This window comes from Salmo salar, chromosome 22 (assembly GCF_965601325.2).
Source record: "Salmo salar chromosome 22, fSalSal1, whole genome shotgun sequence".
Classification (NCBI taxonomy): Eukaryota; Metazoa; Chordata; class Actinopteri; order Salmoniformes; family Salmonidae; genus Salmo; species Salmo salar.
Genome location: NC_138312.1, coordinates 32,482,609 through 32,499,723, shown reverse-complemented (window position 1 = coordinate 32,499,723; position 17,115 = coordinate 32,482,609). Strand labels below are relative to the sequence as shown.

Below are 17,115 nucleotides of genomic sequence, written 5' to 3'. Positions count from 1 at the left end.
CATGGAACAATTTTCTAATTCTCTACTGCCACTGAGCAAACATTTCAGAGAATTTGAGAGAGCCAGGTGCCCTGCTCCCCTTGGGTCTGTGTGATCTGTGGCGTTACCTGCAGGTCCCATCGGCCAGGCATGGTACACAGGGAGGAGACAGTTCCTGAACCTCTCAGGATCCTCAATGTGAGGCTCCAGTCCTTTGATGAACTCCTGGACAATCTGTTAGACATCAAGGTCAGAAGATCAGGCATCACGCTTTATAGAATGTGCAATGCCAAAGACAGTTTGGAAACATACTCACACCGGGGTATCTGGGACTCTTTTTCAGTCGTTGCTGGAGTCTCTTTAGGAAAACCATTTGTTCTACAGCTTACAAAGCAATATAATGATGCATTATCCACCAATTGCCAGTTAAGAACAATAATTAGTCAATATGTTGATGAATGACTATTGAGGGTGTGTGTCTTTCTTACCAATTTCATTGGATATACTGCCTTTTCTCAAGATGACACCAGCCCACACACAGAAATTGACCAAAGACAGAGTCATTATTGGTGTCCTCCTGGGTAGTGGCCTTGGACTGATGCCCAGTGGTCTTACTTTTCTTGGGTTCTGAATGAGATGGGGATGTATCCCTAATGAACTGACTGACACTAGCTAGTTTGTGTATTTCTCATGAGACATACAAAGTCAATAGACACAGTCTGGTTTCCTTGTTTGTTTGAGAGCCTGAAGGACTGAAATTACTTACTTGCCCCCCCCTGTGGAGCAGCACTTTCACTTTTTTCCACAGAGGGGCGTCTCTTCTTGCGCATCATTTTCTGGAAAATGGAATGAGACAAATGAAGAGGTCATCCACAGGCAGGCCCATTTCCACAAGGGGACTAAAGGGGGCTTAGCCCTTCAGTTCAAACTTTATCCCCCACAGTTTTAGTTGTATGTCTCTATATAAAATAGCAAAAAAGTTTAATGATTGAGTTTGAGTTTGAGTTTATTTTATTTTTACAGGGACAGTGCACATTAATCAATGTTTCAGTAAAAGTGCCGGTTTTAGCCAGCCGGCTAATTTTCAACCGCAGTCCCTGGGCAGGTTATTAAAAACAATTACAATATAGACAATCATTGAACAGTGAGCACACGCAGAGTAACATAGGACAAGCAAGACATAGCATACAGACAGAGCAACATAGGACAAGCAAGATGTAGCATACAGACAGAGCAACATAGAACAAAAAGCAACAAGACAAAATCCATAAAAACAACAAAGTGTTTCCACACCTCACAAGCTACAGACAACAGACAACATGGAAAGCGGCAATACACAGCTAGGGATTATGTTCACAAATCTGATTGACCTTTAGCCATGTCTTCATGCATTTTGTGAAAGTGTGATATGTGAGTGAGATTGAGTGACAGGTTGGTGCAAAATCTGTATCTCCGCTGCGCCGTGTCAGCGCAATGAACAGGGTGCACCGCAGTGTGTGTAGGGGGGCTATAGAAAGCCACTGGGTGGTTAGGTAGGACTCCTTTGGGTTTCCATAAAAGCAGGGGAAAACACATGCGTTTGTACAACACAGAAGTAAGAGTGGAGGCAATAGGGCTTCTGAAGGCAGTGACGGTCCCCAGCTTTAAGTTTACAGCCACCATGCTCCACAGAATCCTCAGTCTTCTTGATCCTCCAAACCAATTACTCCAGGCAAAAGCAACGGATCTTTACACTGGAGTCAAAGTGGTCCGCAGTGCGTTGGAGTTTGTCGAGATGTTAAGATGCGACAGTGGGTTTGAAGCCATTTGGGCACAGTGCAGAGCCAGTGGCACTGACGCACCACCAGCTCCAAGCAAACGACAATGTTATGTACGTACACATTTCCAGCAGTACGTGGTGGACAGTACAGTAGGCCAGCAGGACAGAGGAGAAGAGACTGAGTGTATAAGACTGTTCTTCAGCACGTTGGATGCTGTCATTGGTGAAATGTCTGAAAGATTCAGCGAATGCAACAGCCAACTGGTGTAGGCCCTGTGTGCCCTTGACCCAGAGAGCCATTACTTTCTAGATATGAATAAGGTGAAACCACTTCTGGATCTAAGCAAAACAGTTCAAATCAAATCAAAGCAATTTTTATTTGTCACATGCGCCAAATACAACCTTACAGTGAAATGCTAACTTACAAGCCCTTAACCAACAATGCAGTTTTAAGAAAAATATGTGTTAAGTAAAAAATTAAAGCAGCCGTAAAATAACAGTAGCAAGGCTATAAAACAGGGGGTACCAGTACATCGTCAATGTGCGGGGGTACAGCTTAGTAGAGGTAATTGAGGTAGTATTTACATGTAGGTACAGTTAAAGTGACTATGCATAGATAATAAACAGAGAGTAGCAGCAGCGTAACAGGGAGACACACACACACAATGCAATTAGTCTGGGTAGCCATTTGACTAGCTGTTCAGGAGACTTATTGCTTGGGGGTAGAAGCTGTTAAGAAGTCTTTTGGACCTAGACTTGGCGCTCCGGTACCGCTTGCCATGCGGTAGTAGACGGAACAGTTTATGACTAGGGTGGCTGGAGTCTTTGACAATTTACAGGGCCTTCCTCTGACACCGCCTGGTATAGAGGTCCTTGGTGGCAGGAAGCTTGGCCCCAGCAATGTACTGGGCCATACGCTCTACCCTCTGTAGTGCCTTGCGGTAGGAGGCAGAGCAGTTTCCATATCAGGCAGTGATGCAACCAGTCAGGATGCTCTCGATGATGCAGCTGTAGAGCTTTTTGAGGATCTGAGGACCCATGCCAAATCTTTTCAGTCTTCTGAGGGTGAGTAAGTTTTGTTGTGCCCTCTTCATGACTGTCTTGGTGTGTTTTGGTGGAAGCTGAGTTTAGTGTTGCTCGCCAGTTCTTGCAGACCGAAGTCGCCCGCTCTGGATCCAATGAGGACAAATGGACCCCACTTGATATCCTGCAATGATTTTCTGGGCCTCTCTTCGCTATCCCGATCGTGCTTACTGCACTGAAACATGGACTGACTTTTGGGGAGTCCACAGCTAAATGCGAGAACAAATGATCCACTTCGACAAACATTTTCAGTCAGCAGAGAAGAGGCGTAATACACCCGAAGAAAGCTCAACTAACCCAACTGGTATTTGAGGGGGATCTTACAAGAACATTGTAAGATATGGTCTTGATATTTCGTTCCATTGAACCTGTCACTTCTTGGTCAAAAGCATTTTTTAAAGTTTGTTTTTATTATGGTATAAGCAGCATTTAATAAAATTCCAATGCAAAAACACAAATGACGCCCCTGGGTATAGCTACATACAGTATATATAAATAGATAGGCTACGTTATATTATGGTCTTCTTGGTAGCCTATTGGTTTTTGTTGCTTTAAATGGAACTGTATGTTTTGGAAACATGTTTATGGTAGGCTGGCATTGCTTAAATGATTACGTGGGTCGAATTTGATTCACAAAAATGTATTGTGCCATATCACCACGTGTTGCTGAACTGTTTGCATGCATGAATAACTAGGCTACTACTTTATGAATTTAGTTTGCACTATTTTGGTAAGACAGCTGTGTGTACTGCTGCATTCACATAGGTTGTTTGTAATGTGAATTGCCATAACTTGTAGCCTATATTCATTACCAAAACGGCCTAGCTGTATGGCGCTGTCCATTGTGCTGATACAGCGCAGCAGAGGCTACAGATTTCAAACACTCAATGATCTCGGAATCTCTGCATTTGAACTTTATCTTTATTGTGGTATAGCATGATTATATAAGTGTCATTCAATATAATTCCATTGCAAGAACCCCAAAAATGTTTGCCACCTTGCCAATTTCAACTGCCCCCTTATTAACTTTATCCTGGTGCTGGGTCTGCCCACAGGGCAATGGTTTGGTTAGCTGAGAAACGCTCAACTCCATTCTCTTATATCGAGGTGGAACTGAGTTTTGATAGCTGGTCGTGAGATTTGCAAGCAACAACATGGAATCACCTTCATGTTGCTATGTAAGCTACGCTTACCTGTAGCTACCTATGTTTTTCCTGTACAACAGTGGTCCTTCGCAGGATGCTAAAATGCATACTTTTAATAAAACTTTCAGCGAATACAACCACTGACCTTTTCCTCATTTGTGTTGCTAGTACTACTTACTATGTAAGCTGAGATTCAATTGGCACATGCACATTCGTGCTGAGTTGAGTAACACAAATGGTGAAAAAGTTGGTGGTTGTATTAGATAAAAGTTTTTATTCAAATATTAATTTCAGCACTCTGTAGATAGACCGCAGTTGTACAGGACAAACTTAGGTACAGGTACGCGTTTTCAGAATTGACACATTTACAAGAATCATCTGATGGTGACTCAATGTTGTTGCAAGCAAATTCCGCGACCAGTTCTCAAAACTCAACTCTGCCTCGATATCAGAGAACGGAGTTGAGCGTTCCTCAAATATGGTTTGGTTTGAATGTAACTTACTACCTGTTCACACAGGCTCAGGCTGAAAGAAACTGGATGCAGTGCTTAATTTGAGCCAGATGTTTTTCGCAACATTGTAACCTATGTTTGAGACCAATGGTGGCCGTGTGGCTCCTGATGAAAAGAGAAGACTAATCTTTCTGCTATAGGCTATACACATTTTACATTTTACATTTTAGTCATTTAGCAGACGTTCTTATCCAGAGCGACTTACAGTAGTGAATGCATACATTTCATACATATTTTTTTTTGTACTGGCCCCCGTGGGAAACGAACCCACAACACTGGCGTGGGTTCGATAAACTTCCAAACGTTGTTTTACAAAGTAAAACAAGAGAGATATAGGCTTTTGGCACAAACACATCGGCCATAACCGGCGAGTGAGCTGCTCATCATTGGGTGAAGCCTCATTCACATTATGCCACATACGCATTGTGACGTATTTCATTACACCTTATGTCATCTTCACGGAGTCTTGCCCCACTACTAAACAGACAAGTGTAGCATAGATAAAACAATAAGCCAGATATTTCACCGGATGTATAAATGTGCGGTTGGCTTTTCCACTCACTACCAAACATGGCGACGAGAGGAAGCCCAGTGGCCGGCTGTGGGAGAAGATGGAGTGAGATGGATTTTAGCCGACATTCAGCAAATTTTCTCATCAATGAAGCGTTGGATCGCTTTATAGTTATCTATTTCCAGAACTAGAATCGGTTCCAAACAGAGTGGATTGCGTTTTGTAGACTGTACCCTTTGCCAAAGTTTTAAAGAGGTGTGTTGTTTAGGAGTGCAAGGGTGAACTGAATAATTGCACATTGCACTTCATAGAGTAAGCGTTCCCTAAAGAAAATATGCAAATAAATTCTAGAAAAGCCAACAGGATCTCATTAGCTCGATCTTGGCTTTGCCCACATCCTTGCATATTCTGCACACTATGATTCATTTGCTCCCATTGGAAACGCTCTGGTCTATCTTGGGTTAGTTATAAAAAATATTTGAGTGTACAGTCATGGCCAAAAGTTTTGAGAATGACACAAATATTAATTTTCACAAAGTTTGCTGCTTCAGTGTCTTTAGATATTTTTGTCAGATGTTACTATGGAATACTGAAGTATAATTACAAGCATTTCATATGTGTCAAAGGCTTTTATTGATAATTACATGAAGTTGATTCAAAGAGTCAATATTTGCAGTGTTGACCCTTCTTTTTCAAGACCTCTGCAATCCGCCCTGGTATGCTGTCAATTAACTTCTGGGCCACATCCTGACTGATGGCAGCCCATTCTTGCATAATCAATGCTTGGAGTTTGTCAGAATTTGTGGGGTTTTTGTTTGTCCACCCGCCTCTTGAGGATTGACCACAAGTTCTCAATGGGATTAAGGTCTGGGAAGTTTCCTGGCCATGGACCCAAAATATCGATGTTTTGTTCCCCGAGCCACTTAGTTATCACTTTTGCCTTATGGCAAGGTGCTCCATCATGCTGGAAAAGGCATTGTTCATCACCAAACTGTTCCTGGATGGTTGGGAGAAGTTGCTCTCGGAGGATGTGTTGGTACCATTCTTTATTCATGGCTGTGTTCTTAGGCAAAATTGTGAGTGAGCCCACTCTCTTGGCTGAGAAGCAACCCAACACATGAATGGTCTCAGTATGCTTTACTGTTGGCATGACACAGGACTGATAGTAGCGCTCACCTTGTCTTCTCCGGACAAGCTTTTTTCCGGATGTCCCAAACAATCGGAAAGGGGATTCATCAGAGAAAATGACTTTACCCCAATCCTCAGCAGTCCAATCCCTGTACCTTTTACAGAATATCAGTCTGTCCCTGATGTTTTTCCTGGAGAGAAGTGGCTTCTTTGCTGCCCTTCTTGACACCAGGCCATCCTCCAAAAGTCTTCGCCTCACTGTGCGTGCAGATGCACTCACACCTGCCTGCTGCCATTCCTGAGCAAGCTCTGTACTAATGGTGCCCCGATCCCACAGCTGAATCAACTTTAGGAGACGGTCCTGGCGCTTGCTGGACTTTCTTGGGTGCCCTGAAGCCTTCTTCACAACAATTGAACCACTCTCCTTGAAGTTCTTGATGATCCGATAAATGGTTGATTTAGGTGCAATCTTACTGGTAGCAATATCCTTGCCTGTGAAGCCCTTTTTGTGCAAAGCAATAATGACGGCACATGTTTTCGTGCAGGTAACCATGGTTGACAGAGGAAGAACAATGATTCCAAGCACCACCCTCCTTTTGAAGCTTGCAGTCTGTTATTCGAACTCAATCAGCATGACAGAGTGATCTCCAGCCTTGTCCTCGTCAACACTGATACCTGTGTTAACGAGAGAATCACTGACATGATATCAGCTGGTCCTTTTGTGGCAGGGCTGAAATGCAGTGGAAATGTTTTATGGGGATTCAGTTAATTTGCATGGCAAAGAGTGACTTTGCAATTAATTGCAATTCATCTGACCACTCTTCATAACATTCTGGAGTATATGCAAATTGCCATCATACAAACTGAGGCAGCAGACTGTGAAAATTAATATTTGTGTCATTCTCAAAACTTTTGGCCACGACTGTAGTGTTTGTAATGTAAGATTGAAGAGAGCCTGTCTCTTGTCAGAGATCGCATTTATTTTGGGAGATTCCAAAACATGACCTGTTCATTCAAGGCAGGATCAATATATTGTTTTAGGTGATAATAAAACATGTTTTGTTTAGTTACTTATTCCTCAACTTGTTTCTCTAACCTCATATCAAGTCAAGCTAGTTTGCACTGCAGAGCAGCTAGCTAGCTAAAAGCTAGGCTAGGTTGAAGAAACCAGTAGTAAGCAACTATCATCAAAAACAAACATCATTACCATCACAATAAAATTAAACTGGAGGCAACACTCATATAATATAATTGGCTTAACACATTGTATTACTTAACATTACTATTAAAATAGTACTCACTTATAGGAATGTGTAATGGTTTACAATTTGATAGCTATCCCATAAAGACATCAGTGAAAACCACATATTTTCATCTTCTTCTGTGGTTTGATAACTTCCTGTTCTTCGATAGACTCTGGCTGGACTGAAGACGATGCAAAGTTTTTAAAATATCAAAATATGCAGTGTCTGTCTCGCAACAGAGCCTTCAACCGCAAGGGGGTGTTTGGATTCCACTCTGTTGTCGACATCCCCATTGAAATGCATGACATCTGGCACAACATAATGGTGCTTATGGGAAATGTAAATGAGGCTCTTTGCGTTCCGACGGAAGTCATTAATTGTCAATGGAGCAGTCCTCAAAGCTGCGTTGGGGCTCATCGTGCTTGTTGTCCTCACCAGGCTCTTGACCTGACTGCAGTTCAGGGTCATTACCGACTTCAGTAGGCAAATGCTCACCTTTGATGGCCACTGGCAGGCTGGAGAAGTGTGCTCTTCACAGATGAATCCTGATTTCAACTGTACAGGGCAGATGGCAGACACTTTACATGTTGTGTTTATATTTTTGTTCAGTATAGATAGCTTAGCTAAGAAATTGCCGGCACCTAGCTTCCACTTTACAGCTAATTATTCACATTCAACTGAGCAGGTAATCCAATCATTTTGGCATTGTGTCTCCATGCAGCATTTTTAGCATGGAGGTCCCGGTAGAAATTGGCGCTTTGGTCGAACATGGCAGGGAACCCAGAGACAGCGAAAATGACCTTCTCCATGTTGCAAACCTTTCTGCAGCCTTACGAAGGACATGTGCATCAAGTACAGAAAATGTTAGTCCAGAAAAAACAACATACTGCAAAACTCATGCCATTTGGTGGACATACGGCGTTACCCATAAGCACTATGTTAAGTTGCACCGGATGTCATGCATTTCATTGGGGACCTCCACAATGGAGTGTAAACGCAATGCCCCCTTGCAGTTGAAGGCTCCATTGTGAGATGGACTGCACACCCTTGGACATTTTTCTAACTTTGCATCTTGTTCAGTCCAGGACCGAAGAGGATGGTAATGATGTTTGTTTTTGATGATAATTATTAGGTGGAGGTTGCTAGCTACAACGGGATCTTCAACCTAGCCTAGCTGTTAGCTAGCTAGCTGCTCTGCAGGGAAAGCTAGTTTGACTTGCGATAACGTTAGAGAAACAAGTTGAAGAAACTTGTCACGACTTCCGCCGAAGTCGGTTCCTCTCCTTGTTCAGGCGGCATTTGGCGGTCGACGTCACTGGTCTTCTAGCCATTGCCGATCCACGTTTCATTTTCCATTTGTTTTGTCTTGTCTTCCCGCACACCTGGTTTACATTCCCTCATCACTTGACGTGTATACAGTGGGGCAAAAAAGTATTTAGTCAGCTACCAATTGTGCAAGTTCTCCCACTTAAAAAGATGAGAGAGGCCTGTAATTTTCATCATAGGTACACTTCAACTATGACAGACAAAATGAGAAAAAAAAATCCAGAAAATCACATTGTAGGATTTTTTATGAATTTATTTGCAAATTATGGTGGAAAATAAGTATTTGGTCGATAACAAAAGTTTATCTCAATACTTTGTTATATACCCTTTGTTGGCAATGACACAGGTCAAACGTTTTCTGTAAGTTTTCACAAGGTTTTCACACACTGTTGCTGGTATTTTGGCCCATTCCTCCATGCAGATCTCCTCTGGAGCAGTGATGTTTTGGGGCTGTTGCTGGGCAACACGGACTTTCAACTCGCTCCAAAGATTTTCTATGAGGTTGAGTTCTGGAGACTGGCTAGGCCACTCCAGGACCTTGAAATGCTTCTTACGAAGCCACTCCTTCGTTGCCCGGGCGGTGTGTTTGGGATCATTGTCATGCTGAAAGACCCAGCCACGTTTCATCTTCAATGCCCTTGCTGATGGTAGGCTTTGTTACTTTGGTCCCAGCTCTCTGCAGGTCATTCACTAGGTCCCCCTGTGTGCTTCTGGGATTTTTGCTCACCGTTCTTGTGATCATTTTGACCCCACGGGGTGAGATCTTGCGTGGAGCCCCAGATCGAGGGAGATTATCAGTGGTCTTGTATGTCTTCCATTTCCTAATAATTGCTCCCACAGTTGATTTATTCAAACCAAGCTGCTTACCTATTGCAGATTCAGTCTTCCCAGCCTGGTGCAGGTCTACAATTTTGTTTCTGGTGTCCTTTGACAGCTCTTTGGTCTTGGCCATATTGGAGTTTGGAGTGTGACTGAGGTTGTGGACATTTGTCTTTTATACTGATAACAAGTTCAAACAGGTGCCATTAATACAGGTAACGAGTGGAGGACAGAGGAGCCTCTTAAAGAAGAAGTTACAGGTCTGTGAGAGCCAGAAATCTTGCTTGTTTGTAGGTGACCAAATACTTATTTTCCACCATAATTTGCAAATAAATTCATAAAAAATCCTACAATGTGATTTTCTAGAATTGTTTTCCTCATTTTGTCTGTCATAGTTGACGTGTACATATGATGAAAATTACAGGCCTCTCTCATCTTTTTAAGTGGGAGAACTTGCACAATTGGTGGCTGACTAAATACTTTTTTGCCCCACTGTATAACCCTCTGTTCCCCCCCATGTCTGTGTGTGGAATTGTTTGTTGTAAGTGTTTTGTACATTTCAGACTGGTGTGCGACGGGTTATTTCAACCCGGATTTTGCTGTTCTGGGTGCAGTTTGGTTTTTGCATCATTAAAGTCCTCCGGCTGTTACCCATTTCTGCTCTCCTGCGCTTGACTTCCCTGTAGCCAGTTACGCACCGCTTACAAAACTAAACAAAACATGTTTTATTATCACCTTAAAAAAGGTAATATTGTTCAATCTCCGAAAGTAAATGCGATCTCTGACGAGACAGGCTCTCCTCCACCTTACGTTACAAACACTACACTTGTCCATTCTGTAGCCGGGCAAGACTCCATGAAAATGACGTACAGGGTAATGAAATACGTCACAATGTAAACGTGGCATGAGTCAGTGAATCTGGAAAGCATTTTTAGGACTATAATTTCCTCCTCATATTGTAGCCTACAATATGTGTTTCCACACACCTTGGCTTTAGATTCTCCGCTATTCAATCTGGTTTCCGAGCTGGTCATGGGTGCACCTCAGCCATGCTCAAGGTCCTAAACGATATAATAACCGCCATCGATAAAAGACAATACTGTACAGCTGTATTCATTGACCTGGCCAAGGCTTTCGACTCTGTCAATCCCCACATTCTTATCGGCAGACTCAAAAGCCTTGGTTTCTCAAATGACTGCCTCGCCTGGTTCACCAACTTCTTCTCTGATAGAGTTCAGTGTGTCAAATCGGAGGGCCTGTTGTCTGGATCTCTGGCAGTCTCTTTTCTCTTTATACATCAATGATGTCGCTCTTGCTGCTGGTGATTCTCTGATCCACCTCTATGCAGACGACACCATTCTGTATACTTCTGGCCCTGCTTTGGACACTGTGTTAACTATCCTCCAGACGAGCTTCAATGCCATACAACTCCCCACAGTGATGCATGGTGGTGGCAGCATCATGCTGTGGGGATGTTTTTCATCGGCAGGTACTGGGAAACTGGTCAGAATTTAAGGAATGATGGATGGGGCTAAATACAGGGAAAGTCTTGAGGGAAACCTGTTTCAGCATTCCAGAGATTTGAGACTGAGACGGAGGTTCACCTTCCAGCAGGACAATGACCTTAAGCATACTGCTAAAGCAACACTCGAGTGGTTTAAGGGGAAAAATGTTAATGTCTTGGAATGGCCTAGTCAATGCCCAGATCTCAATCCAATTGAGAATCTGTGGTATGACTTAAAGATTGCTGTACACCAGCAGGAACCTATCCAACTTGAAGGAGCTGGAGCAGTTTTGCTTTGAAGAATGGGCAAAAATCCCAGTGGCTAGATGTGCCAAGCTTATAGAGACATATCCCAAGAGACTTGCAGCTGTAAATGCTGCAAAAGGTGGCTCTACAAAGTATTGACTTGTGGGGGTGAATAGTTATGCATGCTCAAATTTTCTGTTTTTTTTTGTCTTATTTGTTGTCTGTTTCACAAAAAAAAATATTTTGCATCTTCAAAGTGGTTGGCATGTTGTGTAAATCAAATGATACAAACCCCCCAAAAATCTATTTTAATTCCAGGTTGTAAGGCAACAAAATAGGAAAAATGCCAAGGGGATAAATACTTTCGGCAAGGGACTGTACTATGATTAACATATTATGGTTATCATACTATAATTTCTGCAGCCTTGAAAGGCAAGCATCAACATGGCCGAACGAGAGGCTACCAGCGACGTATAGAAATCGCTTTCTACGGATACAAACTTTTTTTCTATGACTACAAATCGCTTTCTACGCATGACAACTTTTGTATTTTCTTGTCGTCAAATCCCCGCCAAAAGTCAGGTGACCTAAGCGCTTCCAAATATGGAGTTGCAGGTTTGCCATATCTGCCATGTTTGCGCATATCTCTCCTATGTGCCAATCTTTATGGCAGTCATTTCACTTAAGGCCCTTGGAAATGACCTGCATATCTGCAGTTCTTAAAAAAAATCTAATGTGATATATTGATTTACAAATACAAATAAAAGGTGTTTGTTTGTGGATAATGAATTGCGTTTGTGGATAGTGATTTATAATTGTGGAAAGTTATTTACATTGTGGAAAGTGATTTACATTTGTGAAAAGTGATTTAGATATGTGGATTGGTGATTTACATTTGTGGATTGGTTCTTATTTGTACAGATCATGATACACAAATATAAAATGCATGCTGTGTGTTCACAATAAATTTGGCATGATATTGATCCTATACCTCTTGCGCTCACTTTTTGTTTCCGGCACCTTCCCTTTTACAAAAAAAGATAAATGATTGGATGATGACATGATGATAAAGTTCATGGTTAGTTAGCCATTTTATAGTCCGCAATGTTATTGACCCAATTTGTTCTCGTAAGTACATAGATGGAACTAGCTAGCTAGCCACTCTGCTATTGTTGGGTTGAGAAATTGTCTAGTGGCTAAATTCGGTTAAAACCTCTTAATGATCTGACCCTTTTTTTTAAAAATGTTCACCTAAAATGACATACCCAAATCTAACTGCCTGTAGCTCAGGACCTGAAGCAAGAATTTGCATATTCTTGATACCATTTGAAAGGAAACACTTTGAAGTTTGTGGAAATTAATGTAGGAGAATATAACACATTTGATCTGGTAAAAGATATTACAAAGAGAAAAACATGAGCTTTTTGTTTGTTTCTTTGTACCATCATCTTTGAAATGCAAGAGAAAGGCCATAATGTATTATTCCAGCCCAGGCACAATTTCGATTTTAGCCACTAGATGGCAGCGGTGTAGACTGATCCAATGAAGCATTGCATATATGTTCAAAATGTTGTATCAGACTGTCCAAATGTGCCTAATTGGTTTATTAATACATTTTCAAGTTCATAATTGTGCACTCTGCTCAAACAATGGCATGGTATTCATTCACTCTAATAGCTACTGTAAATTGGACAGTGCAGTTAGATTAAGAAGAATTTAAGCTTTATGCCGATATCAGATATGTCTATGTCCTGGGATTTTTTTTTAATTACTTACAACCTCATGCTAATCACATTAGCCTACATTAGCTCAACCGTCCCGGGGGTGGGACACACACACACACACACACTAATCCCGTAGAGGTTGAGTAGCCGCAAGTATAAAACGAATATCGTGTTACTCAATTATTAATTCGCTAACTTTAGCTAACTCTCTAAACTGATAGATTGTAAATTACACAGATGTTTCACGGAAGCGTGGCCTGCAATAATTTGTTCATTTTACTTACTTAGGAAGGATTTTAGAGAATGATACGTACTGTAAGAATTGGTGAGAGCAACTCTTCAAAGTACAGGGCAGATTCCCAGCAATGCAGTGAGGGACCTTGTATAAAGTCAAGACAGTAGCAATATTGTGAAACCAGTGAACCTCTAGCCGTCTACTCGGTCTCTAACACAGAAAGAACAATGGTACAGATATTTGACTGGATGTGTAAATGCGAGGCACCCGGTTGGCGTTTCCACTCACTACCAAATATGGTAGTGAGAGGAAGCCCACTGGGGGCCGTGGGAGAAGATGGAACAGATGTGTTTTGGCCGACATTCTGCAAATCTTCTCATCAATTAAACATTTCATCTCAATACAGTTTTCTGTTCCCAAAACGAGAATATGTTATGAACGAACTGACAAAGTTTTGTAGACTTCACCCTTTGCAAAGTTATTTTTTTAATTGCGCTGTTTAGGAGTGCAAAGGCGAATGGAGCTATTGCACATGCGCACTTCACATAGTAAGCGTTACCTAACGGAAATATGCAGATAAATATACTAGAACGCGCCAATAGGATATCGCTTGCGCGTGCTTGGCTCTGCCCACCTCCTTGCTTGTTCTGCCCACTATGACTCATTTGTTCCCAATGGAAACGACAAGCTGTAGTCTATCTTGGTTTAGTTATAAAAATCTTTGTCTCTACTTTAGACGTCCAAGGGGTGTCGTTATCATTTGTATCGCACTGTATTATTCAAGTGTACATAGTTGTTTGTCCTGGATAACGCATACTCGTGCGATTTTAATACAAAATATCCCAATATTTCTAGACCGTCCCTAAAATGTTCATGAAGTACCTCCCATTTCCGTGTTGATACCTTGTATAAAAAGTCCAATAGAGCATTTTCGCAGACAGAAGCGGGGAGTGACATTCACGAGGTAAATGGCTGTATGTAAGATGTTCTACGACCTGACAGCAAAGCTCCTTACAGGAGAATTGTTTAATTTCTCGTCTCTTCAGGGTAAAGTGGTGCTGATCGAGAATGTGGCGTCTCTCTGAGGCACGACCACCAGGGATTACACCCAGATGAATGAGCTCCATGAACGGTACGCCGACAAGGGGCTAGTGATTTTGGGGGTGCCCTGCAATCAGTTCGGACATCAGGTAAGAGGGGATGCATTTTCTTATCATTCTAAATATGGGCTAATGTCACTGTATGCTCTCATCATAGCCCCCCCCCCCCCCCCCCCCCATCCAGTTTTAGAAAATGTAAGCTAATTTAGGACTAATCCATTTCTATACAATTTAAAAAGTCATTCTATTTTGAAAACAGCAAAAACAAGTAAAAATGACCCAGCCATTATCACTTTGGATGCAGTAGCAAAGGCAATTGAATGAGTTATTTCACGCAATTCTACTAATTTTGCCATGGGTCGGGAAAAAAATACCAAGGTTGGGCTTCAGTGTCCTTACATGTAGCTATAGGCCTGGTCTCAATTCCCAATGAAGGGGAAAGATGGGCACTATCAATGATGACATTAGATGGTGTCCATCCAATTTATTTAGGGTTCTAGCTATGGCTTTTGACAATGGACTCACCTTGATATTAGGCCACTTTTGAGATCAAACATCTAACACTTTTCTGTACATGTTACATATTCTTCCCATCTACTCCTGCAGGAGAACTGCAAGAACGAAGAGATCCTGATGTCCTTAAAGTATGTCCGTCCGGGAAATGGCTTTGAGCCGAAGTTCCAGCTCCTTGAGAAAGTGGATGTGAATGGGAAGGACGCCCACCCCCTGTTTGTGTACCTCAAGGAGAAGCTGCCATTCCCAAGTGATGAGCCCATGGCCTTAATGAATGACCCCAAGTGCATCATCTGGAGTCCCGTCTGCAGGACTGACATCGCCTGGAACTTTGAGAAGTTCCTCATTGGGCCAGCCGGAGAGCCATTCAAGCGTTATGGCAGGAGATTCCTTACCAGCAACATTGAGGGTGACATCAAGGAGCTTCTCAATACAGCTAACTAAACTGTTCCAGTGCTGGTCACACAGAAGCAATGGTGGGGAGTGGAAATCATGTCAATGAGTTTAATGGCTTTTCAAATTATAAAGTATTGTCACACTTTGGGAAATGTGCTTGGCCATAACTAAAAAAAGAAACAACTTTCAACAGCTCCCCATTCAACAAATACTTCCTCCTCCTTACAAGATTAGCTTCTGTGTGACAGCAGCACACCCATTATCTTTTCAAATCATGTGCTGTGCTCTCATATGCAAAATGCTGCTGTGTTCTGAACTTTTATTAAATGAAGGCATCCATTGAAACCAAGCCTTTTGTGAGAGGGATGTCTGATGAAATGTAAAAGACTTAACATAAGTTGCATTTGGCCCATGTAAAGCACAACTGTGTTTCAATGTAAGAAGTTGCCCAATAAATGATTTTCCCTTTTGTGTTGTCTGTCTTCAGTCTTTTACAGGAGTTTCATGTGATTAATGCTCAGGTCAAATGTGAGTGTGGCATGAGCGAAAATGTGCTGTAGCTGCCCTTAAATGCTGATCTTTTGTCAGTTAACATTTTCCCCACTTATGGTTAAGGTAAGGATTGGGGGAGGGGAAGCTGCTGATTCTAGATGTGCACCTGAGCCAAAAAGGCTGAAAGAGAAGGGGATTTTTTTTCTCTCTCAGAATAGCCAGGCGAGGAAGTGCAAGTCATTCTGACAGGCAAAATAAGGCTGTTCAGGTAGTCCGGTGAATGACATTCTGAATCATTGAGGCTGACCTAGAAATAAGTATGTCAATGAATCATAGCAGGATTACCTCGCCAGTTCCCATCTGGAACACAACCAAAAAAGGCTACCAGTGTGGCTGTGTGAACAGGCAGTAGATTTTGAACTTTATTTTTGAGAATTTATAGCACCATTTGAGTGGGGGGGGATATCCTGATATTTACATTTTTGTCATTTAGCAGATGCTCTTACCCAGTGCAATTTACAGTTAGCATATTAATCTTAAGATAGCTAGGTGAGACAACCACATCACAGTAAGGAAAATTGTCCTGAAAGATGTTTATTTGCTTAGATGCTTTGAATGCCATTTGTTTAGTCCATTCAACGACTCCAGGAAGTAATTGTGTAAAAAAACACCAAGGAAATGGATGCAATTTCAGGTTGCATCACATTATTGCCTAAGGATATGGTGAATAACTGTATGTACTTACGCAATACACTAGTAATTTAAGCAAGAATGTCTGTGATGCAATAGCTCGTTTTTTCCAATTCTTACTGTTCTGAAAAGCAACCAGCCCAAACTAGACACCCTTTTAGGCTTCCAGTCTTTATTGTATTTTCATTCCAAGTAATTCTCCATTAAAAATGTATATTGCAGATATTGGCAATATGATTAATACTAGAACAGTAATGTACCTATTTTTGAAATAGTGTGATTATTACAGTGGCCACTAGCCAGTACCCTGCCCTGAACCTTAGTAACTGTTACTAGCTGGCTACAACCCGGTACTCAACCCTGAACCTCAGAGACTGCTGCCCTATGTACATAGAACACTGGTCACTTTAATAATGTTTACATACTGTTTTACCCACTTCATATGTACATACTGTATTATAGTCATGGCCCATTCTATATAACTACTGCTGTACACACCTTTTCTATTCTGATACTGTCATATATATATATATATTTATATTCCGGACTCTGACATTGCTCGTTATATTTCTTAATTTTACTTTTTTGGATTATGTGTATTGTTTTGCTTGGCATTACTGCACTGTTTGAGCTAGAAACATAATCATTTCGCTGCACCTTCGGTAACATCTGCAAATTTGTGTATGGAAACAAACTTTGATTTGATATT

The 17,115-nt window shown here is 41.7% G+C and overlaps 1 pseudogene across 2 annotated transcripts; it reads left to right on the top strand.

The window, feature by feature from the left end:
• Nucleotides 1–13,894: 13,894 nt before the first annotated feature.
• Nucleotides 13,895–15,693, top strand: LOC106583190 (glutathione peroxidase 2-like; annotated as a pseudogene). 2 transcript variants are annotated; one of them, XR_001323460.3, is made up of 3 exons: nt 13,895–14,179; nt 14,262–14,405; nt 14,922–15,693. The product of XR_001323460.3 is annotated as a glutathione peroxidase 2-like, transcript variant X2 (transcript). The 2 variants fall into 2 exon arrangements; XR_001323459.3 differs by having other exon boundaries at nt 13,989–14,405.
• Nucleotides 15,694–17,115: the final 1,422 nt, after the last annotated feature.